At 36.4% G+C, this 27,520-nt stretch overlaps 1 long non-coding RNA gene across 1 annotated transcript; it reads left to right on the forward strand.

The window, feature by feature from the left end:
• Positions 1 to 499: 499 nt before the first annotated feature.
• LOC149126176 (uncharacterized) lies at positions 500 to 27,453 on the forward strand. The gene is made up of 3 exons (XR_016234909.1): positions 500 to 835; positions 21,172 to 21,288; positions 27,158 to 27,453. It is a non-coding gene; the product is annotated as an uncharacterized LOC149126176 (long non-coding RNA).
• Positions 27,454 to 27,520: the final 67 nt, after the last annotated feature.

A 27,520-nucleotide genomic window follows, 5' to 3' on the forward strand; every position in this document is an offset into this window, starting at 1 on the left:
AATGTTAATAAAACTATTATATAAGGAGATAATCCCATAAAATTCAAAACAAATAAAAACTGACCAGAGAATTATGCAGGATTACTGTGTATGAAATCAATATATAAACCAATGTGTTATGGCATGCCAGTAAGAATGAAACAGACAACAATATTAAATTACAGAATACAGAACTACAAGTGAATATCTGTAATAGAAACAAGAGAAAGAGAGGTCAATCTATGTAATGTATTTCTTAGTATCCTAAAATATTCCTGGAGCCAATTTTTTTTTAAAGTCAAATGACCTTAAAAAAGAGCCAAGAATATAAATAATATAAAGACGCAGAAATACTGGAAAGATTCAGCATTCTGTTACACATGAGACCATTATTGAAAGTCCAAGAGACACAAGATTTTAATAGGGTCCTGGAAAAAGAGGGAGGGACAGTGCTCTGATATCATGATCATCAGGGAGGTGAGAGCGGCCCCTGCTGTTGGGAGGATCAAGCTGCAAAGATGAGGCATTTTCAGACCTGAGACCAAGCAGAGTTCCTCTCTGCCCCCACCTGCCACAACCCCAAGCTATGGCCCTCATGCTAGGAGCATTTGGATTGGCTGTGTGTTCTCTGATGTTATGCATGCTCATTGTTAGGGCAGACTTTAAAATCAGGTGTTCAAAGGCAACACTGCTGAACCACACAGCACCTTCTTTTCTGGCATCCCAATGTTAGGCTTTCTGGGTTTGTTCCTGAGAGAGGCCTCAGGTGTTTCACCCATTGCTGCTCTGTGAACTTCCCTCACCACACTCAGGAGCCCTCGGGAGGATGCTGGGACTCGTTAGAAGCTGGAAAGTGGTGAGTGTCAGAGACCAGTATTCTACAGTCACAAGAGGTGAGCTGGGCCAGTAGCCCGGACCCTGGTGTCCTGTCCTATGTCTAAAGGAAAAGGGTTTGTGTGAACCCTGGGGCCACACAGCTTTCCAAATTGCTGGTTATTACAGAATCCACATGGAGAAATGAACTTCCACATGTGATCTGATATCCTTTGGTTGAGAAACGAGGTCACTAGTTTACAATTCAGTCCTGTCAGCACAGCTCTTCCTAGGGTCTTAGTCAGGTTTTGTTTGATGCTAATAACAGAATGGTACAGACTCAGTTATTTAGAAAGAAATGATATTTGTCTCATGGTTTGGGTCCAAGGTCGGAGGGCAGTATCTGTTGATGGTCATCTTGTTGGCAGAGGTTTGGGTGGCACAGAGACCATATGACCAAATAATGAAATTGCAGGAGGTTCAAATATGAAGTAGTTTCTACAGCACACACCTGAGAATAAGCAGTCACTCAATAATCACATGAATTGATCTAGCCCAATCACTTCATTGGGTTCCCACCTGTTCCCAATGATTAATCTCTCCTAATTGGGATTAAATGCCTTCACACCCTTGTGTGGAGAGTAAAATCTTTGTAAAGGCCAATCATTCTTCACTCCCCAACCCCAAGCTAACTGGTGTGAGAACCGAGAATCAAATAAACTGTTGAACACACAGTAGTTGCATTATGCATCCAAATTTGGTTTTGTCAAATGATAGCTTGTAGCATTTGAGAATATTTCAGAATATCAGATTCTGCTGGCTCTAAAATGGTTTATAAATTTGAGAGTTCATTTGTGACTGGTAAAAGAAAAAATTCTTTTCTCCTCAATTCCTGTACCTTTGATTTTAAGACTCAGATATTTCATGGGCAATATGAGTGGCTATGATTCTGTCTAATCCACAAATTTCAGGCCACAGCTAAGCTCATGCAAATAAGATAGCTTTAGAGGGGATCTCTGGATAACTTCATAATTTTGACTGGAGCCAGAAAATCAAATAGATGCTTTTCAATGGTATATGCCTGGGATGTGCTTACACTAAAATCTTAATCCATTATGTCTACTAACTCTATATAATGTCAGAATTGAACTGTTGGTAAGTCATAGGTGTTATAGATGTGTTGTTTGATGTTAAGCAAACAACACACATTTGCTGTTAGTGATCACGAAAATGACTGCACAGGTCACAGGCTTAAACTGATTTTAAGTGTTTGATTTCTGGTGAGAACTAATACCTTGGAGGAGGGAGCCAATGCAAACTGTTGGGAGGGAAAAGTAAAAAGTGTGGAACTCTCAGAATTACATGTTCTGGCTGCTGAGGTTTGTCTTAGTTCCTGAGAGTGAATCCCCTTAGTCTGCATCTCCTGAAAGTGATCCCCAAAGTCTGGGAACCTGAGTTTGGTGTCCCTTGATACTGTGGGATAAATACACTGTTTCCTTTTAAAAAAATTGCACTTAGTACACCAGTTTAGAAATTATGTGCCATGATTTCATGTTAGACATATATACTCTTGCATAGATCCCTAATATACAATAATAACACCTGAAAGGAAGACAATTGTTGACATCTTTGTTTTCTGCTAAATTTGAATAAAAATGTTAACATCCATAGAACAAATATTCAGGAAAATATAGGGGCCTTGGTCAGTTCAGGTATTTTCCCAATCTCTTCTACTTCTGCCCCCAAGAGGAAAGTCCTGGCTCTTTGATGTTTTTGTTAGCTTACTTTCTGTTTCTCAAAACCATGAGTTTTGCTAGCTTTGTTTGGTATTTGTGACAATAGCTTTCTTGATTTTTGTTCCTCATCTGCTAATTCTTGGCCTTTTTGGTTACATATGGCAAAATGCTGTCATGTTATAGATTGTGTATAGATTGTGCTTCTGTAGGAAATATTGATAGTTAAAATGGATTGTCTATCTTTGCTTCCATATATACTGATTTTTGTGCTTTTTCAACACTTGAAGTGACCTTATTTATTTTCTCTATCTAGTGTTAGCTGATGTATCTGCACAATGACATATGGATAACTATTAATTACCCCTGGTTGGGTATTCATACCATTGTATTTATTTGTTCTGATAAACACTGGGCAATCCTTGCAGTTTTGTAAGCATTTTTCTTAAATATTCGGATGCTCTATCTATGAATGCTGATATGAAACACTGTACTATCCTCATAGAAAATGATCTGCTCATCTCACTGTGTAACCCTTTTAAATTTTCTGACACAAATCCTGATTAACCTGAAGTGCATATTGCTTTTCCAGGCTTCAATGTAATGGTGTTATAATGGACCTTGTTTCTGCATATTTTCTATTTAATCACTTTATATCTTCTTTCTATTTTACTTTTGAAATCTGTACATATGTTTCTTAAGTTCACAAAAATGTAATGTATTTAGCACATAAAATTGGTTTGGAACACTATTTCTCTGGAAGCTCAGATATCTTATAAAAGAATGTTCTCAACTCTTTACTCCTACCATTTATATAATTTCTGTCATTATTTTTAATGATCAGAAACTGTAACAACACTGTTGATTTTTAAGTTTTTATTAAAATGATAATATTATCTGTTAGGTTACATTGGAATAAAGAATATAAATATTTTGCTATACCTCCATTTGCTTTCAGTCTTTACTTGGATGACTTCCAAGACTATGTTGCTCTTTATGTCTGATGAATTATTTTCTAATTTACTTGATAGAAAACAAGAGACAATGAATGAGAGAAAGAACTCCTATTCACAAGTTCACTTCACAAATGCTCACATCTTCCAGGGAGGGATCAGATCTAAACCTGAGAGCAGGTAATTCACTTCAGGTTTTCCATGTGGGTGGCACAAACCACATGTCTTGGGACATCATCATGACTTCCCAGGGTCTGCTTTAATTGGAAGCTGGAGTTAGGATCAGAATCAGGAAATGCACCCGGGTCCTCAATTGTGGAATTCAGTTTTATTAATCTTAACAGTTACCCTTAGCCTTTTTTAAACTGACATACATGGATCCAAGTTTGAACATCATGCCTGTAATTTGACAACAGTATTAAGAATGAATGAAACAGTATAAAGGGATGGGGTCATGAGCAGTGAGTTAAGCCATGACTTGGGATGCCTTCATCTCATATTTATCTTCCTCATTCAGGTCCTGGCCATTCCCCACTTCCAATCCAGATTCTTGCTACAATGTATCTGAGGGGCATTTGATGATGTCTTAAGTACTCATGTACCTTCTGCCTACATTGGAGATACAAAAGGTGTTCCTGACTCCTAGATTAAACTGGAACCAGTCCCAGGTTTTGCAAACATTGACAAGTGAACTAGTGGATGGAAGATCTATCCACTACTGTCCCTCCTCCTTTCAAGTAAATAAATACATATTAAAACCTTACAACTATTCTTCCATTTAGGTTCTAGTTAAGCTTTGCAACAATGGCATTCATAGAATATCAGAAAGTCATGCAAGGGATGAGCAGAAAATTCAATGGGAAAGGCAACCTTGATTTTTAAATTTTAAGATTATTTAAATAATCCTTAGCAGGACTGGAGATTATTGCCTTATTACTTTCTTATGCTTTGTAAATGATGTAGTTTGGTTAATCACATATTGCAGATAGTTCATTGATAGAATATAGAGATATTTCTGATTTTTAAAATTTTGCTCAGTCTTTGATTAACACTACTTGCATATTATTACAGCATACAGTGCAACATTTGTGTACGTGCACAACAGAATTTAATCAATCGAGAAAATGAGGGTTTTCCTTGCTTATTTTGTGTTTAAGCCCTACAAGCTCCTCCATTCCAATTTCCTGTACAGAGTATCTTATCAGGAACTAAAGTGACAACACTATATTATGGAACACTGCCACTGGTTCGTTCTTTCTAACTCTTTTTTTATATCTGTTATCCTACCACCCAGTATCTTCAGTAATGAATCTTCCCATCCTAATTAAAAACACTTATATTTATTTCCACCATTTCTTAGAAATCCATATATCAGAGAACATGTGAGATTTATTTCTTCCTATGCCAGTCTTACTTCACTTAAGGATCTCCAGTTCCGCCCATTTTGAAGCAAATAATATTTCAATCCTTTTTAATCACTGAATTAGGATTGGAAAACCTGTAACACTTTGATAGATTCCTGGGTTCATTCCAAATATTTACTACTATGAATACTGCTGTAGTCAAAACAGAAAGCAGAAATCTCTTGTGCATTCAGATTGAATTTTCTTCTGATACATACACAATGGTTGGAGAGGTTTATCCCTTCTCATTTTTTGAGGTATGGCCATACTAAGTCTTCATAATGCTAGGCTAACTTGCATTCTCATCAATATCTTATATTTTAAAATATTTATTTATTTGAAAGTCATAGTTACAGATAGAAAGAGAGAGAGAGAGAGATATTTCATCCACTGGTTCACTCCCCAAATGGCTGCAATGGCTAGAGCTGGGCCAAAACAAAGTCAGGAACCAGAAGCTTCCTCCTGGGTCTCCCATGTGGGAGCAGAGGCCTAAAGACTTGGGCCACCTTGCACTGATTTCCCAGGCCACAGATGAAAGCTGGATCAGAAGTGGAACAACTGGGACTCAAGTCCCCATATGGGATTTTGGCACTGCAGGTGGTGGCTTTAATTGTTACACAACAGTGCAGGCTCCAATAACTTATTAAAGTTTTCTTTCTTTCATACCCCACTAGCATTTGTTACTGAGGTGACACCTAGTGTATTTTGATTTGCATTTTCCTATATAATAATTACATTGCATGTTTTCCCATTTTTGTTGACCATGCGTATTTCTTCTTTATAGAAATGCCTTTTCAGATCCTTTCCCAATTCTTAGATATATTTGTGCATAATTTCAGCAGTTTCATATGTATTCTGAATTTCAGTTCTTCATGAAATGCAGAATTGGCAAATACTTTATCCCAGTCTACTGGGGTATTAAGATACTTTTATTCATATAAGGTGAACAAATTTCATGTATTCCATATACACAGACATAAGAGCATACATAATATTTCCCACCCTAACCTCCCTCTTGCCCATGCTCTGACCCTCTGTCCTACTTCCTCTCTTATTTTTCTTTTTATATCTATAATTGCATAATTTCAATTTATTTTATAATCACAAGCTGAACTCTGCACTAAATAAAGAATTGAATGGAACAAGTAGAAAAATCACTGGTTATCAAGAGTATAGACAAGGATTGTAAGCAATAAGCAAAACTCAACATTGCATTTTTGTGCTTTGTTTATTTGTGCTTTGTTCATTTGTTTATTTTGTGCTGGTTTATTTGACTGAGAATAATGGCCTCTATATGCATATATTTTGTTGTAAAAGACAAGATCTTATTATTTATATAGCTGAGTAGTTTTGCATAGTGTATATATACCACATTTTCTTTAACCATTATTCAGTTGATGAATCTCTAGGTTGATGTCAGATCTTAGCTATTGATCTGCAATAAACATAAGGTGCAGACAAGTCTTCTTGTCAAGTGGGATGGCTGTGTATACGGTAGAACAATTTTCAGGTTACTGAAAAATTACCAGACTGTGTTCCATAATGGTTGTACTCTTTTACAATTTAACCAGCAGTGGATTATAGTATTTTATCACCCATATATTTGCTAACATTTATTGTTTTATAATTTTTGAAAGATAGCCACTCTGATTGGGGTGAGGTTTCACCCTCATCATCCTTTTGATTTGCATTTTCTGATGGCTAATGATCCTGAGCATTTTTAAATGTTTCTGTTGACCATTTGAATGTCATCCTTCAAAAATGTCTGTTTTGTCCTTTGCTCATTGCTTGACAGGATTTTTGTTGCTTTTGTTGTTCTGCATTACTTGAACTCTTTGTAGATTCTGGATATTAGACCTTTAACCATTGCAAGATTTGCAAATGTTTTCTCCTGTTCTCTTGGATGCCTCTACAATATGTTGAGCAATTCCTTTGCAGTGCATAAGCATCTTAGCTTAATGCAATCCTATTTGTTTATTTTTGCTTTGATTGCCTATCAATCTGGGGTATTTAACAAGAATTCTGTGTGTATGCCAATGTCTCAAGGTTTTTATCAAGGACGTATTTTATCTAGTGCATTCCCACTTGGTCTGGGTGAATTATATTTCTAATGTGTTGTTATGTTTGATTAGCATGTATTTTGAGGATTTTTTGCATCTGTATTTATCAAATATATTGGTCTTAGTTTGCTTTGTACATATACCTGATTTTAGAATTAAAGTAATGCTGGTTTTATAGGAGTTAAGAGGGGTTTTATCTTCACTCTGATGATTGTCTTCTTTGTTGTGAATTATCTTCTTAGTTTGATATAAGGTTTCTCTATTAGTTTTTTTATTGCCTGTTCTTAGGGTATCTTATCAAGAAGCCATTGCTTATGTCAATGTCTTATAGTTTTCTCTATATTTTGTAAGTTTCAGTTCTTACATTTACATCCATGATTCACTTTCAGTTGACTTTGTATAGGAAAAGAGGGGTGGTCATCTGGGTTTAGTCATGTCCAAATGGATATCCCGTTGCCTCTGGACAATTTACTGAATAGACTATACCTTTTCCAGTGTATTTTTGTTAGCTGTGTAAAAGATCCATTGTCTGTATGTATCTGTATTTCTTTATGGGAGCCTCTATCCTCTTACACTGGTCTATTTAACAGTTTTTATGCCAGGGTTTATCATACATCTATGGTATGTATTGAATTCATTAGTTGAGATCCAAGACGTGTTCTGTTTCTCAAGAGCTACTTTTCTATGTGGAACATTTTTTAATATAGGTGAAGATATGAGGTTTAGGTTTATTTTTCTAGATACATGATGAATTCCATTGATTTTGATGGAAAGCATATTGTATCTGTAATTTAACTTGGATAATATGGAAATATTAGAAAGTATTTCAATCTATGAATATGAGTGGTCTTTTTGATCGCAGATTCTTTATCATGGCTTTAGAATTATTGCTGTAGAGCCATTTTACATCTCAAGTCAAATTTATCCAGGGTATTTTATTTCTTATTGTGAATTTAATTTCTTTAATTTATTTTTTCAGTGGGTTCACAATAGTATAGGTATATAAAACTTATTCTGATATTTTGTGCTTACTTTGTATCCTACAAATCTACCAGTTCAGGTGGCCTGTTGTTGAACTCATTGCATTTCCATGTAAATAGAATAAAATCATATGGAAAAAAAATAAGTAATTTCAATTTCCTCTTTTCTATATCTGTGTCTTTTATTTCCTTCCCTTTTCTTTTTGTTTTGCCTAGACCTTACATTGCAGTATTGAATATAAAAGTAAAAAATGTGCATCATATTATGGTTCCATTATAGGGTAAATGCTTTCATTTTGTTGGCATTCAATAGAATCTGGCTCAGGTTCCTCAAATGCAAGGGTTTTGTAATTGAAGTATATGCAATCTGTAAGTGTTCTGCTCAATTTACTTCTCATAAGTGAATGTATAATTTTATACAAAATGTTTTTTGCATCTAGTTTATTATACTGATGTTTATTTTTGATTGATGTGAATTATTGGAATTATGAATTACATTCATATTTTCCCTGTTCCTATATTACATCTGACTTGATTGTGATATCTTACCATTTTTTGGATTCCAAACTGGATTCAATTACTATCAAATTTTGCACCTGTATTTTAATATAAATTCTATTAGGATGACAGTGTTGCATTATATTCAGCGGGGACTCTGCTTTGTAAATTTTTATTTGAAAAAAGAGAATCAGAGATAAACAGAGATCTTGCATCTATCAGGACACGTTAGGAAAAACTGGCCTCATAAAATGAGTTTGGAAAGTTACCTCCCTAACAATTTGTATAATACTTTTCAAAAAATTGTTTTTTTTTGTAATTTTGTAGATTTTAGCAATGAAGACATTTGTGGCTGATCTTTCGTTTGAACACATTATTCCTCATTTAATGTTCTTTCTCAGTATTGCTCTATTCAGAGATGTTATTATTATTATAGAAAATTTTTATAGTTCCCTTAATTGAACTTGTTTATTTATTTATTTTTTAACTTTTATTTCATAAATATAAATGTCCAAAGTACAACTTTTGATTATAGCGGTTCCCCCTGATAACCTCCCTCCCACCCACAACCACCCAATCTCCCACTCCCTCTCCCATTCCATTCACATCAATATTCATTTTTTCAATTATTTTTATATACAGAAAATTTAGTATATGCTAAGGAAAGATTTCAACAGTTTGCACATACACAGAAACACAAGGTATAGAGTTCTGTTTTAGTAGTAGGTTTACCAGTAATTCACATAGTACAATACATTAAGGACAGAGATCCTACATGCGGAGTAAGTGCACAGTGACTCCTGTTGTTGACTTAACAATTGACAATCTAATTTATGATGTCAGTAATCACCCGCTGCCAAGGCTATGGAAGACCCCTGAGTTCACCAACTCTGAACTTATTTAGACAAGGCCATAGTGAAAGTGGAAGTTCACTCCTCCCTTCAGAGAAAGGTACCTCCTTCTTTGATGGCCCATTCTTTCCACTGGGATCTCACTCACAGAGATCTTTCATTTAGGTCTTTTTTTTTTTGCCAGAGTGTCTTGGCTTTCCATGCCTGAAATACTCTCATGGGCTTTTTATCCATATCTAAAACTTAAGGGCTGATTCTGAGGCCAGAGTTCTGTTTAGGACATCTGCCATTCTATGAGTCACTTCCCATTTGAGTTGTTCTCTCCTTTTTAATTCTATAAGTTAGTATTAGCAGATACTAGTCTTGTGTAGGTGATCCCTTTGACTCTCAATCCTATCATTATGATCAATTATGAATTGTAACTGATCACTTTGACTAGTGAGCTGGCATTGGTACATGCCACCTTAATGGGATTGAATTGGAATCCCCTGGCATGTTTCTAACTCTACCACTAGAGGTATGTCTGATGAGCATGGGCCATACTGTACATCTCCCCCCTTTCTTATTTCCTCTCTTATATTTAACAGAGATCACTTTTCAGTTAAATTTAAACACCTAATTACCGAGTTAAGCCAATGGCATTAAGTAGAACAAAAAATACTAAAAGGAACAAAATAGTAAGTTGTTCTTCAACAGTCAGGACAAGGGCTGATCAAGTCATTTTTTCTCATAGTGTATATTTCACTTCAAAAGGTTTCCTCTTAGGTGCTCAGTCAGTTGTCACCGATCAAGAACATATGATATTTGTCCCTTTGGGACTGGCTTATTTCACTCAGCATGATGTATTCCAGATTCCTCCATTTTGTTGCAAATGATCAGATTTAATTTTTTACTGCTGTATAGTATTCTATAGAGTGCATATCCCATAATTTCTTTATCCAGTCTTTTGTTGATGGGCATTTAGGTTGATTCCAGGTCTTAGCTATTGTGAATTGAGCTTCAATATACATTAAGATATAGACAGCTCTTTTATTTGCCAACTTAATTTCCTTTGGGTAAATTCCAAGGAATGGGATGGCTGGGTTGTATGGTAGGGTTATATTCAGGTTTCTGAGGAATCTCCAAACAGACGTCCATAATGGCTTTACCAGCTGGCCTCATATGATGAGTTTGGAAAAGTTACCTCTCTAACTTTTCAAAAGATTGGTGTTATACTTTTTTAATTTTGTAGATTTTATTTTGAAGATATTGGTTGCTGATCTTTCATTTGAACACATTATTCCTGATTGAATGTTCTTACTCAGTATTGCTCTATTCAGATATGTTAAGATTATAGAAAACTTTTATTTAATAAATATAAATTTCTAAAGTACAACTTTTGGATTATAGTGATTCTTTGCTCTATAACCACCCTTCCACCCACAAACTATCCCATCTGCTACTCCCTCTCCTATCCCATTCTTCATTAAGATTCATTTTAAATATCTTTATATGCAGAAGATCAACTCTATACTAAGTAAAGATTTCAACAGGTTGCACCCCCACAGAAAGACAAAGTATAAAGCATGGTTTGAGAACTAGTTATAGTGTTAATTCTCATAGTAAAAAACATTAAGTACACAGGTCCCAATATAGGGAGCAAGTGCACAGTGACTGCTGTTGATGATATAACAGTTCAAAATTTTATTTATGATGTCAGTAATCATCTGAGGCTCTTTTCATGAGCTGCCAAGGCTATGGAAGCCTCTTGAGTTCACAAAGTTCAACATTATTTATACAAGGTTATAATCAAACTGGAAGTTCTCTCCTCCCTTCAGAGAAAGGTACCTCATTCTTTAATGCCCACTTCTTTCTGCTGCAATCTCACTCACAGAGGTCTTTCTTTAAGGTCATTTTTGCCACAATGTCCTGTGTTTCCATGCCTGAACTACTCTCATGTGCTTTTTAACCAGATCCAAATGCCTTAAGGTGTGATTCTGAGGCCAGAGTTCTGTTTACAGCATTTGTCATTCTAAGAGTCTGCTCTGTGACCTGCTTCCCATCCTGGATTGTTCTCTCCTTTTTAATTCTGCAATTATTAGCAGACACTGGTCTTATTTGTGTGCTCCCTTGACACTTAATCCTCTTTATGATCAGTCATGGACTTAAACTGATCACTTCAATAAGTAAGGTGGCATTGGTACATGCCAATTTTTAGTATTTCGAGTCCCATGGCAAGTTTTAAGCTTTAGCCTTAGGGGTAAATACCTGGGAGCATGTACCAAACTGTATATCCCCTCCATCTCTTATTCAAACTCTTATTTTTATTACAATTTGATTTAAACACCTAAGAATAATTCTGTATTAAGTAAAAAGCTCAATCAATGGTATTCATGCCATCTCAGTAGTCCCAGTGATCAATTTCTGTTCACAATTGATCATAATGCTAGGACTAAGAAACAAAGGGATCACATAAACAAGAATAGTGTCTGCAAATACTAGCTGATAGAATCAAAAAGGGAGAGAATGATCCAACATGGGAAGTGAGATACACAGCAGACCCATAGAATGGCAAATGTCCTAAACAATACTCTGGCCTCAGAATCAGCCCTTAAGGCATGCAGATCTGGCTGAAAAGCCTATGAGAGTATTTCAGGCATGGAAAGCAAAGACACTCTGGGGAAAAAAAAAAAACCTAAATGAAAGATCTCCATGAGTGAGATCCCAGTGGGAAGAATGGGTCATCAAAGAAGGAGGTACCTTTCTCTGAAGGGAGGAGAGAACTTCCACTTTGACCATGGCCTTGTCTAAATATGATCAGAGCTGGTGAACTCAGGGGGCTTCCATAGCCTTGGCAGCTCATGACAAGACCCTAGGGTGATTACTGATGCCATAAACAAGAGGGTCAATTTGTTAAGTCAACAACATGAGTCACTGTGCACTTACTCCTCATGTAGGATCTCTGTCCTTAGTGTGCTGTACATTGAGATTTAATGCTATAACTAGTACTCAAACAGTATTTTTCACTTTATGTTTCTGTGTGGGAGCAAACTGTTGAAATCTTTACTTAATGTATGCTAAACTGATCTTCTGTATATAAAGAGAATCGAAAATGAATCTTGATGTGAATGGAAGGGAAGAGGGAGTGGGAAAGAGAAGGGTTGTGGGTGGGAGGGACGTTATGGGGGAAAGCCATTATAATCCATTAGCTATACTTTGGAAATTTATATTCATTAATTAAAAGTTTAAAAAAAAAGAAAAAGAAAATACTAAAATGAATAAAATAGTAAGGTGTTCCTTGACAGTCATCACAAAGGCTGATCAAGGCATTGCTTCTCATAGCATCAGTTTCACTTTTACAGTTTTCCTTTTAGATGCTCAGTTGTCACATATCAGGGAGAACATATGATATATGTCCCTTTGGAACTGGCTTATTTCACTCAGTATGATGTTTTCTAGATTCCTCCATTTTGTTGCAAATGACCAGATTTCATTTCTTTTACCACTGTGTAGTATTCTGTAGAATACATATCAATTAACTTCTTTATCCAGTCTTCTGTTGATGGGCATTTAGGTTGATTCCATATCTTAGCCATTCTGAATTGCACTGCAATAAACTTTGAGGTGTAGACAGCTCTTTTATTTGCCAATTTAATTCTCCTTGGGTAAATTCCAAAGAAGGGAATTGTTGGGTCATGTGGTAGGGATACATTCAGATTTCTGAGGTATCTCCAAACTGTATCCATAGTGGCTTTACCAGTCTGCATTCCCACCAAGAGTGGGTTATTGTGCCTTTGCCCCCACATCCTCACCATCATCTGTTGTTAGTTGATTTCTGTATGAAAGCCATTCTAACTGGAGTGAGGTGAAACCTCATTGTGGTTTTGATTTGCATTTCCCTGATAGCTAGTGATCCTGAACCTTTTTTCATGTGTCTGCTGGCCATTTGGATTTCCTCTTGAAAAATGTCTATTTAGGCTCTTGGCCCATCTCTTAAGTGGGTTATTTGTTTTGCTGTTGTGAAGTTTCTTGATCTCTTTGTAGATTCTGGTTATTTTTTAGAGGCAGAGTTAGACAGTGAGAGAGAGAGAGACAGAGAGAAAAGTCTTCCTTTTCTGTCGGTTCACCCCCAAAATGGCTGCTACACTGGTGTACTGTGGCGATACAAAGCAAGGAGCCAGATGCTTCCTCCTGGTCCCCCATGTGGGTGCAGGGCCCAACCACTTGGGACATCATTCACTGCCTTCCCAGGCCACAGCAGGGAGCTGGACTTGAAGAGGAGCAACTGGGACAGTACCTTTCACCCCAACCGGGACTATAACCCAGGGTGCCAGCTCCACAGGCAGAAGATTAGCCAAGTGAGCTGTGGTGCCTGCCAGATTTTTGTTATTAATCCTTTATCAGTTGCATAATTTGCAAAGATTTTCTCCCATTATTTCAGTTGCCTCTTCACTTTGCTGACTTTTTTTTTTTGCAGTACAGAAACTTTTCAATTTGATGTAATCCCTGTTGTTAATTTTGGTTTGACTGCATATGCCACTGGAGATTTTTCCAAGAAGTCTTGCCTGTGCCTATATCTTGCAGACTTTCTCCAGTGTTCTGTAATAATTTTATGGTGTTGGGTCATAGATTTAGATCTTTAATCCATGTTGAGTGGATTTTTGTGTAAGGTGTAACATAGGTATCTAGCTTCATACTTCTGCATGTGGAAATCCTGTTTTCCCAACAATATTTGTTAAAAGACTCTCCTTGCTCCAGGAATTGGTTTTAGCTCCTTGATCAAATATAAATTGGTTGTAGGTGTTTGGATTGATTTCTGGTGTTCCTATTCTGTTCTATTGCCTATCCATCTGTTTCTGTACAGTACCATGCTATTTTGATTATAACTGCCCTGTAGTATGTCTTGAAATCTGGTATTCTGATGCCTCCAGCTCTGTTTTTGTTGTATAAGACTCGTTCATCTATTTGAAGTCTCCTGTGCCTCAATATATCTTTCTATATGAATGTCAGCATCATTTTTTCTAGGTCTGATTAGAATGTGTTTGATATTTTCATTGGTATCACATTGAATCTGTAAATTGCTTTTGGAAGAATGGACATTTTGATGCTATTGATTCTTCCAATCAGTGAGCATGGAATATTTTTCCATTTTTGGTCCTCTTCTAGTTCTTTAAGATTTTGTAATTCTCATTACAGAAACATTTGACACCCTTGGTTAAGTTTTTTCCAAGTTATTTGTTTTTTTTTTTCTGGTAGCTGTTGTGAATGGAATTGACCTTAGAAGTTATTTCTCAGTACTGGCAGTGTCTGTATAAAAAGGCTGTTGATTTTTATGTATTGATTTTATATCCTGCTACTTTGCCAAATTCGTCTATGAGTTCCAATAGTCTCTTAGTGGGGTTCTTTGGATCCGTTAAATAAAGAGTCACGTTGTCTGCAAAGACGGATAGTTTGACATTTTCTTTCCCTTTTTGTACTCTTTTCAATTTATTTTTCTTGACTAATGGCTTGGCTAGAACTTCTAGTGCTATATTGAATAGCAATGGTGAGATTTGGCATCCCTGTCTGGAACTGGATCTCAGTGGAAATGCTTCCAACTATTCCCCATTCAATAGGTTGATGGCCATGGGTTTTTCATAAATTGCCTTAATTGTGTTGAGGAATGTTGCTTCTATACACAATTTGGTTAGAGTTTTCATCATGAAATGGTTTTGTAATTTATCAAATGCATTCTCTGCATCTATTGAGATGATATATGATTTTTCTTCTGCGGTTTGTTAATGTGGTGTATCACTTTGATTGATTTGTGAATGTGGAACCATCCCTGCATAGAAGGATAAATCCCACTTGGTCGGGTTGGATGATCTTTCTAATTTGTTGTTGGATTATTTTGGCTTGAATTTTGTTGAGTATTTTTTGTATGTTCTTTAGATAAATTGGTGTGTAATTCTCTTTCTCTGCTACATCTTTTTCAGGTTTAGGAATTAAGTGATACTGGCTTTGTAGAAAGCATTTGGGAGGATTCCCTCTCTTTCAATTGTTTTGAATAGCTTGAGAAGAATTGGAGTTATTTCTTCTGTAAATGTCTGATAGAATTCAGCAGTGAATCTCTCTTGTCCTGGGCTTTTCTCTGTTGGGAGGGCCTTTATTACTGATTCAATTTCTGACTTTGTTATGGGTCTTTTTGGTTTTCTATGTTTCTTGCTTCAATTTTTGTAGGTCATATATGTCCAGGAATCTATCCATTTCTGACAGATTTCCCTGATTGCTGGCATACAACTCTTTGTAGTAATTTACAATGACTCGTGTTATTTCTGTGGTATCTGTTGTTACATTTCCTTTTCAGGTCTAATTTTATTGATTTCTGTCTTCGCTCTCCTTTATTTGGTTAGTTGAGCCAATGGTGAGTCAATTTTGTTTATTTTTGTCAAAAAATCCTTTCAACATTTTGCTTCTCTTTTCTAATTTTTTGGATTCAATTTTGTTGATTTTCTCTCTAATCTTAATTATTTCTTTGTCCTACTAGATTTGGGTTTGGTTTGCTGCAGGTTTTCCAGATCTTTGAGATGCATTGATAGCTCATTTATTTGGTGCCTTTCCAATTTCTTGATGTAGGCACCTATTGCTATAAACTTTCCTCTTAACACTGCTTTTGCTGTATCCCATACGTTTTGATATGCTGTGTTGTTACCTTCATTTGCTTCCTGAGAGTTTTTGATTTCTCTTTTGATTTCTGCTATGACCCAGTGTTCATTCTGGAGCATGCTGACATTCTCCATGTGTTTACTTATGCTCTAGAGAATCCTGAGTTGCTGATTTCCAGCTTCATTCCATTGTGGTCTGAGATGTATGGTATGATTTTGATTTGTTTTAAATTTGCTGAGAGTTGCTTTATGGCCTAATATGTGGTCTATCCTAGAGAAAGTCCCATGCACTAGTGAGAAGAATGTGTATTCTGTAACATTAGGATGAATATTTCTGTACATTTCTCTTAGATCTGTTTGTTCTTAGTGTCAAGTAAATCTACTGTTTCCTTGTTGATTTCTGTCTGGTTGAGCTGTCCATTGCTAAAAGTGGAGCATTGAAGCCCCCCAATATTATTGTATTTTAGTCTAAGTCTCCCTTTAAGTTGCTTAACATATGTTTTAAATAAACTGGTGCCCTGTAATTAGGTGCATATACATTTATAATAGTTATATCTTCCTGTTGAATTGATACCTTAATAATTATATAGTACCTCTCTTTGTCTTTCTTAACATTTTTTGTGTTAAAGTCTATTTTTTCTGATATTAAGGTGGCTACATCAGCTCTTTTTTGGTTTCTTTTGGCATGAATATCTTTTTCCAACCTTTCACTTTCAGTCTGCATGCATCTTTGTTGGAAAGATGTGTTTCTTGTAAGCAGCAAATAGATGGGTTTTGTTTTTTATCCATTCAGCCAGTCTGTGTCTTTTATTTTAAACTTTTATTTAATGAATATAAATTTCTGAAGTACAGCTTATGGATTACAATGTTTCCCCCCCAAAAGGTTTCCTCCCACCTGCAACCCTCCTCTCCCCCATTCCCTCTCCCCTTTCATTCACATCAAGATTCATTTTCAATTATCATTTTATGCAGAAGATCAATTTAGCATATATTAACTAAAGATTTCAACAGTTTACACCCACACAGAAATACAATGTGTAAAATACTGTTTGAGCACTAGTTATAGCATTAAATAAAAATGTACAGCACATTTAGGACAGAGATCTGACGTGACGAGTAAGTGCACAGTGACTTCTGTTGTTGACTTAACAAATTGCAATTGTTGTTCATGGCATTAGTAATCACCCTAGGCTCTTGTCATGATTTGGCAAGGCTATGCAGGCCTTTTCAGTTTTCTGACTCTGATCATATTTAGACAAGGCCATGGTCAAAGTGGAAGTTCTCTCCTCCCTTCAGAGAAAGGTACCTCCTTCTTTGATGACCTGTTCTTTCCACTGGGATCTCTAGAGAGTTGAGGCCATTTACTTTCAATGCAGCTACTGATAAGTAGTGACTTTGCCCTGCCATGTTCCCAAAGATATTTCTAATATATAGTTTGAACTTCCTGTGATCCCTTACTGCAAGGTTTTCTTCCTTTACCCTCTTTCTGTTGATGATTGTGTTTCTGTGTTTCTGTTTGTAACAAATCTTCAGCATCGTTTGCAGGGATGGATGAGTGGTGACAAATTCATTCTGTTTGTTATGAAAGGCTTTTATTTCATCTTTATTCCCAAATGAGACCTTTGCAGGGTATAATATAATAGGATGACTGTATTTTCTCTTAGTCTTGGGCTATATCTTACCATTCATTCCCAGCTTACAGGGTTTCTGATTAGAAGTCTGATGTGAATCTAATTGGAGATCCTTGAAAGTAATCAGGCATTTCTCTTTCGCACATTTTAGAATCTTTTTCCTATACTTCACTGTGGTGAGTTTGATTACAATGTGTTTTGTTGATGATCTTTTCTGGTCATGTCTGTTGGAAGTTCGCTAGTATTTTGCTTAAAAATGGCCTTCTAACACTTTCTCTTTCTCCATAACTTCAGAATCTACTAGAACCCAAAATCTTGTTTTTTTGTATATTGTATCCTATAGATTCTCAACAATATGTTTTAGATTTCTAATTTTCTCTTGCAGACTTTAGCTAGACTGTATACTTTTCTTTCTTTTTTTTTTAAACTTTTATTTAATGCATATAATTTTCCAAAGTACGACTTATGGATTACAATGGCTTCCCCCCCATACCGTCCCTCCCACCCACAACCCTCCCCTTTCCCACTCCCTCTCCCCTTCCATTCACATCATGATTCATTTTCGATTATCTTAATATACAGAAGATCAGCTTAGTATACATTAAGTATGGATTTCAACAGTTTGCTCCCACATAGACTGTATACTTTTCTATGCTCTGTCTTCTAAGTCTGATATTCTCTCTTCTGCCTGATTTGGATTTTAAGGTTCTCAAATGCATTTTTTATTTGTTCTGTTGAATTCTTCATTTTTATTTTGTTTTCTCTTCAATATCTCAATTTCATGTTCTATTGAGTTTTTTAATTTCATTTTTATTCCTCCTTATAAATTAAATAGGCAAACAAAAAAGCTGTTTGCACATTAATGTTTATTGCAGCACAATTCACAATAGGTAAGACCTGGAACAAACCCAAATGCCCATCAACAGTAGACTGGATAAAGAAATTATGGGACATGTACTCTATAGAATACTATCCAGCAGTCAAAAACAATGAAATCTGGTCATTTACAACAAAATGGAGGAATCTGGAAAATATTATGCTGAGTGAATTAAGCCAGGCCCAAAGGGACAAATAGCATATGTTCTCCCTGATCGGCGACAACTAACTGAACACCAAAGGGGAAACCTGTTGAAGTGAAATGGACACTATGAGAAACAGTGACTTGATCAGCACTTGTCCTGACTGTTTATGTATAATGTAATACTTTATCCATATGAGCTTTTTTTTGTTCTAGTACTACTGGTTGAACTCTGTAATTAACACACAATTATTCTTAGGTGTTTAAATTTTAACTAAAAGGTGATCCCTGTTAAATATCAGAGTGGGATAAGAGAGGAAGGAGATGTACAATTTGGGACATGCTCAATCGGACTTGCCCCAAATGGTGGAGTTAGAAACGTGCCACGGGATTCCAATACAAGCCCATCAAGGTGACATGTACCAATGCCATCTCACTAGTCCAAGTGATCAACTTCAGTTCACAATTGATCACACTGATAGGCCTACAAATCAAAGGGATCACATGAACAAGAGTAGTGTCTGCTAATACTAGCTGACAGAATCAAAAAGGGAGAGAAAAATCCAACATGAGAAGCGGGATACACATCAGACTTATACAATGGCAGATGTCCTAAATAGCACTCTGGCCTCAAAATCAGCCCTTAAGGCATTCGGACCTGGCTGAAGAGCCCATGAGAGTATTTTAGACATGGAAAGCCAAGACACGCTGGGGAAAAAAAGAAGACCTAAATGAAAGATCTGCTCGAGTGAGATCCCAGTGGAAAGAACAGATCTTCAAAGAAGGAGGTACCTTTCTCTGAAGGGAGGAGAGAACTTCCACTTTGACTATGACCCTGTCAGTATAAGATTGAGGTCAGTGAACCCAAAATGCTTCCACAGCCTTGGCAACTCATGACTAGAGCCTAGGGAGATTACTGACACCTTAAACAAGAGTGTCAAACTGTCAAGTCAACAAGAGGAGTCACTGTGTACTTACTTCTCATGTGGGATCTGTGCTTAGTGTGTTGTCCAATGTGAAGTAATGCTATAACTAGTACTGAAACGGTATTTTTACACTTTGTGTTTTTGTGTGAGTGTAAACTGAAGAAATCTTTACTTAATATATACTGAATCGATCTTCTCTATGTAAAGATAATTGAAAATGAATCTTGATGTGAATGGAATAGGAGAGGGAGCGGGAGATGGGAGGGGTGTGAGTGGAAGGGAAATTACGGGGGAGAAGCCTATGCAATCCATAATCTGTATTTTGGTAATGTATATTTACTAAATAAAAATGAAAAAGGATTTTAATTTCATGAGAGATTTTCTTTCATGTTCTCCATGGATTTTAGTAGTCCATGCTTTTGCTTTTGATTACTTCTGTATAATCTTATCATCAATTTTTGGAATTCTATTTCTTGCATTTCTTCTATCTCGTCATCTTCATAATTTTGTATTGAAGTGTTCTGTTTTTTTTGGGAGCATGATGTTGTCTTCCTTATTCTTATCTCTTGGGTTGTTGCATTTGTTGTTCAGCATTTGTGGAGGTACTCGTTGGTTTCTTCTTTTTTTTCCCCCACTTTGGCAGCTTTTATCATTGTACTATGACTCTATATATAAGTGGCATGACTGCTTTCAGTGAATGTCTAGAGGCTTGTAGTGGATTTAGCCAGAGAGCTCTGTTCAGTTCTCTAGAGTTAAGGGCATGCCTAAGTTGAAACTCTCAGGTTTGACATGGTAAATCTTCACTCTCTTTTTTTAATCAGAAGGGAATTATTTCTGCTCAGCTGAGCTCTTCTCCTTGATGAAGTCCAGTGCCTGAGCACTAGCCAAAGTGGATATAATATTCCTCTGCTCTGTCCCAAGGACCGCACAAAGGATCTGTGCAATCCTCAGTATAAGTTAAGATTTTCCAGCAATGTCTCTCACCAGGTGTCCAGGACTTCTGGAGCTTGTGGTGTCCCACTGAGACTGCTCAAAGTCTCATCCACACCATGAGTTCTTCCACGCACACTCATTTTTTCCACAGTCCTGGTTCTGAACCTTCACACATACACAAGCTCCTAACCTCCTGTTATTTCTCCCCACTGGAATCAGTAATCTCCAGTCGGCTGATTGCCAGGCACAGAAATGAGCTGGTGCAGCTGTTATGTATGTCCAAATTGGTGCCTGCTCTATTGGCTTGTATGGCTTTGTAAGATGATCAGAGAGAAATGTATTCATACCCTCTTCTTTTTTCTCTCCTCTAGTTGGGCTGGTGCACTCTCCCTCACATAGCTTCAAACCTCACTTCCTCTAGGGTCTTCCTTCTGCTTTTTCACCAGAGTCTCAGGCTACTTCCGTCTTGTCTCACCTCACTTTGCAGCGATGGTGCTTAGGCTCTTGGATATTGGAGTCCTGAGTCATGGGTGCCCATGCCCTCCATGTAGTAAGAGTTTCCTCTGCCTTTTTTTCATAACTCTTCCCCAAGACTACCACTTTTTTAAAACAATTTCCCCTGGGCTCGAGAAATAAGCTCCCTCCCTATTCTGCTATCTTGTATCCACCACTGGCTTGCCAATAGGCTTCTTCTAAAGGGCATTTGTAGATTGGCAGCGACAGCAAGCAGAAAGTAAGGTCACTGTGTACTTCCTACCTCCTGCTACCAGGTGGCTTCCTCTATGACCAACATCCTGCATGTAGAGCATGTTGGCTGCAGCTAAAGTACAACATTCACAATGATCATTACCCAAAGCCGCAACCCCATGGGAGACCTGGATTCTCAGGTATGTTATATCTACTTGGCTCAGTTTTGGTAGGTTATATGTATCCACAAATAAGCAATTTTTAATTTTTTTTTCAGTTATCCTTGTTAATGTAAATTAGTGATGCCTATTATATCTGTGATATGCATTATAGTTTCCCCTTCTTTGATTTTATTTACTTGAACCTAGTTTTTATAACCTAGCAAAAGGATTGTTTCTTCTATTAAAAATAAAATCTTTATTTTGCTTATCTTTCATGTTAACATTCCATTTATGACCTATGCTATTAATTTCATCTTGTATTTGGCTTATTCTTGTTTTCTAGGACTCTTGAGATGGATACTTAGGTTGTTTATTGGAAATCTTTCTGTTTAGATGGCCATGGCAATGTCTGTGTATAGAAAGGCTATTGACTTCTGTGTGTTAATATTATATTCTGCTACTTTAACAAAGTTTTTTATGAATTCTAATCATCTACTAGTGGACTCTTTTGGCTTCCCTATATTGAGAACCATGTCATTTTCAAATAGGAATAATCTGAATTCCCACTTTTTAATTTGTATCCCTTTGATTTCCTCTTCTTATCAAATTATGAACTGAATTAATAGAAAAATACATGATGAGGCAACAGAGGTATATGATTAAATATTTTTAATGATGGATCTGAAATGACTAGTGTTTGTGGCACACATTATTTTGCAATGGGATTGGCCACTGCTTGCAATGCTGGCCTCCTCTATTGTAGTGTTACTTTGTGTATATTCTATTAATGAACCTGGGAAGGCAATGGAACATGACCCAAATGCTTTGGAATGTGCCTATATAGCAGATGTAAATAAAATTACTTGCTCCTGGCTCTGTCCTCACCAAAACCTGTTTATTTGAGCATCTTGGGAAGTGAGCCAAGAAAAAGATTCTTCATGTGTCTGTGTCTCTGTTTTTGTCTTTCATTTCTCTGCCTTTCAAATAATTAAATATTTAAAAAAGAAAAGGCTAAATTCAGTTAATAATCCTTGAGTTTATTTTTGTTAGCTAGACTCACTCTTTGCTCATCACTCCCTTTATTTATACCACTTGGACTATATAATCTTCTGTATTCAGGACAAATTAATCACTATAGCTTCCTTATTGACTCAGAAGAGTGAGACAAAGGAGTGGCTTATGATTAGCCAATTTTTGGTGAGTATGATGTTCACAATTTTTCTCATATTGGAGTTTCCCTTGGAAACTATATCTCCATTCCCAGAAGGAACAACTCCTGGTGGCAGAGGTGTGTGATGAACAAAGAGAGCAAATTCCAAGAAAGAACATGTAAACTCACAAAGTCCATGGTGCTGAGCTAGCTCATTAATCCCTGAAATTTCATTTTTATCTCAAGCAATATGAAATTGAGACCTATTTTTTCATCATGTACTAGTTTCTGAGCTCTTAGATGAGGGAACCTAGGCTTGGAAGCTCAGGTTTAAGGTTCCCACATTTGTAGAATATCACTTAGGACAATGGCAGTATAGAGAAAACACAGAAATTTGAACAGGGAAAATCATATCTGTTCAATAAAGGAAACCAGGGAGAGGTTGTGGGCCTAAAACCAATTCACTGTCTTACTCCCACTGAAGTTCACATTAGCCATGGCCATTCCCTGTTAGAGAAGAACAACAGTGGCAGTAGAGGCTCTATGTAATTCTTGTGTTGATATCTTGCATGATTTATAGAAGAAACTAGCAATCAGAGAAATTTAAGATCTGACTCTCAGAGCTATAAATAAAGATTTGATAGGTCATCAAATGAATGTATAGAGAAATGGATTTCAAGAGTTTTGAATTAATTCCCAGAGACTGAAACTTTTGTTTTGTGCAATGAATTTAAATGCACCCACAGTAAGACTCATTATTTTATTCTAGTAAATGTACTGTAGTAGTTTTCTGAATTCTGGAATATTACCCATGAATATCACACTAATTATTTGATTAGGTCACAACAAATATCTTTTGATGGATTAGATATAAGTTGCCATAGGAATATTAGCTTCTTGTTTAAGTATCTTAAAGTAGAATAGCATCATGTTTTCCATATTTTATAAATGTGTCTGTAACAAGCAGATGCGTGTTTAGAAATACAGTATAATTATCAGAATTGAAAACAAAGGGAAAGCAAATAATAATCATCATAAAACCTGTTCCCACATTTGAATTTATCCCTTTTTAACTTTTATAAATTTCTAAAGTACAGTTTATGGATTACAATGGCTTCCCCCCATAAATTCCCTCCCACCCACAACCCTCCCATCTCCTGCTGCCTCTCCCATTCCATTCACATCAAGATTCATTATCTTTATGTACAGATCAATTTAGTCTATATTACGTAAAGATTTCAACAGTTTACACCCACACAGAACAATTAAGTGTAAAATACTGTTTGAGTACTAATTATAGCATTAATTCACATTGAACAACACATAAAGGACAGAGATCTACATGAGGAGTAAATACACAGTGACTCCTGTTGTTAACAAATTGACACTCTTGTTTAAGGCATCAGTAATCTCCCTAGGCTCTAGTAATGAGTTGCCAAGGCTATGGAAGCATTTTGAGTTCACTGACTTTGATCTTATGTCAACAAGATCATAGTCAAAGTTGAAGTTCTCTCCTCCCTTCAGAGAAAGGTACCTCCTTCTTTGATTGCCCCAATCTTTCCACTGGGATCTCACTCACAGAGATCTTTCCTTTAGGTTTTATTTTGCCAGCGTGTCTTGGCTTTCCATGTCTAAAATACTCTCATGGGCTCTTCAGCCAGGTCCGAATGCCTTCAGGGCTGATTCTGAGGCCAGGGTGCTGTTTAGGACATCTGCCTTTCTATGAGTCTGCTGTATATCCCACTTCCCATGTTGGATTTTTCTCTCCCTTTTTATTTCTATCAGTTAGTATTAGCAGACACTACTTTTGTTTATGTGATCCCTTTGACTCGTAGGCCTATCAGTGTGATCAATTGTGAACTGAAATTGATCACTTGGACTAGTGAGATGGCATTGGTACATGTCACTTTGATGGGATTGAATTGGAATCCCGTGGCACGTTTCTAACTCCACCATTTGGGGCAAGTCCAATTGAGCATGTCCCAAATTGTACATCTCCTCCCTCTCTTATTCCCACTCTTACATTTAACAGAGATCACTTTTCAGTTGAATTTAAATACCTAGGAACAATTGTGTGTTAATTAAAGAGTTCAACCAATCAGGGAGAACATATGATATTTGCCCCTTTGGGACTTGCTTAATTCACTGAGCATGATGTTTTCCAGATTCCTCCATTTTGTTGCAAATGACCAGATTTCATTGTTTTTGACTGCTGTGTAGTATTCTATGGAGTACATGCCCCATAATTTCTTTATCCAGTCTACTGTTGATGGGCATTTGGGTTGATTCCAGGTTCTAGCTATTGTGAATTGAGCTGAAATAAGAATTCAGCTATTTTTAACACATGCCTTTCAAATATGAGTTTGAAACCCTAAAAATTTAACAACTAGAGTTCCACTTCGTTAATGTGTGTTTGAAGATGAATTCTTTTGCATCATTCATTTTGTCTTGAGAGTGAAGCGATTACTCAGGAAACATGCAAATAATTCTTCTTGTTTCTTTTATATCTCAAAGAAACATTTTCTTTAATGAGTACAAATCTCATCAGTACAAATTTAGGAATATAGTGATTCTTCTCACTATGCTGCCCTCCCTCCTCCTCTCTCACCTTACTCCTCCTCTCTTGCTCATTCCAAGTTCCATTATCCTTTAAGATACATTTTTATTTAACTTTATACATGGAAATCCAACTTTTACAAAGTAGATTTCAAGAATTTACACATACGAACAAACACACAAACCGAGAACTAGTTTTACAGTTAATTTTCATAATGCAATTCATTGCAGACAGAAGTCCTTTATGGAGAGTATGTGCAGAGTGACTCCTGTTGTTAATTTAACAAATAACAGTCTTATGTATGATATCAGTGATCACCCAAAACCCTTGTCATGAACTGCCTAGGTTATAGAAGCTACAAAGGCTAAAGTAGCCTTTGTATCCAAAATCTGTATCAGTATCTAGACAAGTCCACAAGCAAAGTTGAAGTACTCTCCACCTGTCAGACAAAAGTACATCCTTCTTTTATGGCCACTTCTTTCCACTGGGGTCTCTCTCACAGAGATCCTTTATGTAGAACATTTTGTACCACATTGTCTTGGCTTTTAATGCTTGAATTGCTCTCATGTGACTTTAACATGACCAGAATGCCTTATAGGCTGATTCTGAGGACAGAGTGTTATTTAATGTGATTCTAATTCTATGTGTCTGCTCTGTGTACTGCTTCCCATGTTGGAATATTCTCTCCTTTTTAATTCTGTTTATTTTTACCAGACATTTCATATTGTTTATATGATCCATTTAACATGTAATCCTATCTATATTATCAATTTAACACTTAATATGTTCACTTTAACAATTAAGATGACATTTTTTACTATGCAGTTTGATGGGATTTGAGGTCCCATACCAAGATTTTAAACTGTACCTTTAGAAGTAATCTGTAGGAAAGTATGCAGGACAATAGAGCTTCACAGTTACAAAATTCCTCCTGCCTGTGTTATTCCAAACATTATGCTTAATGAGATTTATTTTCAATTGACTTTATAAACCTCCACTGTGATACGGCCTTGACTAAACAAGTTCAGAGTTGGTGAACTCAAGGGGCTCCCATAGCCTAGACAGCTCATGGCAAGAGCCTCGGGTGATTGCTGACATCATAAATAAGAGTGCCAATTGTTAAATCAACCATGGAAGTCACTGGGTATATGCTCCCCATGTAGGATCTCTGCCCTTAATGTGCTTTACTATGAAATTTAAAGACAACATTACTACTTGAACAATACCCTATACATTGTGCAGTTGTATGAAGGCAGCCTATTAAACTCCCTGCTTAGTATATACTAAGTTGATTTCTGTATATGAAGGTAATTGAAAATGAAACTCGATGAAACCCAGGATGGGAAAAGGAGTGGGAGAGGGAAGGGTCACAAGAGAGAGGGAGGTTGGGGGAGAAGCCACAACAATACAAAAGTTGCACTTTGTAAATTCATTTATTAAATAAAAAATAAACATATGATTAACTCAATGTTAAAAAAGAGTTCAACAAATAGTATGACGTATAGAAAAAAAAAAACTCTCAACAGTCAAGACCAAAGCTGTTCAAGTCATTGTTTCTCAAAGTGTCAATCTCAGTTTTATGGATTTTCTTTTAGGTGCTCTGTTAGTTATCACAGATCAAGGAAAACATGTGGAATTAGTATATTGGGACTGTCTTATTTCACACAGTATGTTTTCCAGATTCATTCATTTTGTTACAAATGAATGGATTTCATTGTTTTTATCCATTGTGTAGTATACAATAGAGTATATATCCCATAATTTCCACATCCAGGCTTTAGTTGAAGGGCATTTAGGTCAATTCCATTTCTTAGCTATTGTGAATGCAGCTTTAAGAAACATTGAGGTACAGATAACATTTTCATTTGCTGATTTCATTTCCATTGGGTAAATTCCCAGGAGTGAAAAGCTGGGTCCTATGGTAGGTCTATATTCAAATTTCTGAGGTATCCCCAAATGGTCTTTCATAATGGCTTTACAAGTTTACATTCCCACCAGCAATGGGTTGGGGTACTTTTTGCCTCACATTCTAATCAGCATTTGCTGCTTGTTGATTTCTGTATGAAAGCAATTTTAATTGGAATGAGGTGAAACCTCACTGTGTTCTTTTTAAAGATTTATTGAATTTGTTTGAAAGACAGAGTTACAGAGAGAGGTAGAGACAGAGATAGAGGACTTACACCTGATGGTTCAATCCCCAGATGGCTGCAATGCCTACAGCTGGACAGATCCGAAGCAAAGGAACTTCCTCAAGGTCCCCCACATGGGAGAAGGTTACCAAGGATGGACTTCTCCAATTCTGGCTTTCTGTCATGGTTTTGGATGCTTCAGCCGATTTTTGGTTTCTTGAGTGGCATTTCTTAAATTGTTTCTGGGTCTGAGTTTGTTTTGCCTTCTTCCTTCCTAAATTTTGAATTCTGACACAATACAAACAAGCGTTTAGCCAGAATATCCATTTGGAAATAAAAAACACAACAAATTGGCATTTCATGCTTAGAAATCTACAGGCAACATGACCAAGATGAGTTTTTGTGTTTTGAAAAATGAAATGGAACCCTTTTCCA

Source organism: Oryctolagus cuniculus, chromosome 6, assembly GCF_051225735.1.
Source record: "Oryctolagus cuniculus isolate XC-2025 breed Fujian yellow rabbit chromosome 6, ASM5122573v1, whole genome shotgun sequence".
In the NCBI taxonomy this organism is placed as follows: Eukaryota; Metazoa; Chordata; class Mammalia; order Lagomorpha; family Leporidae; genus Oryctolagus; species Oryctolagus cuniculus.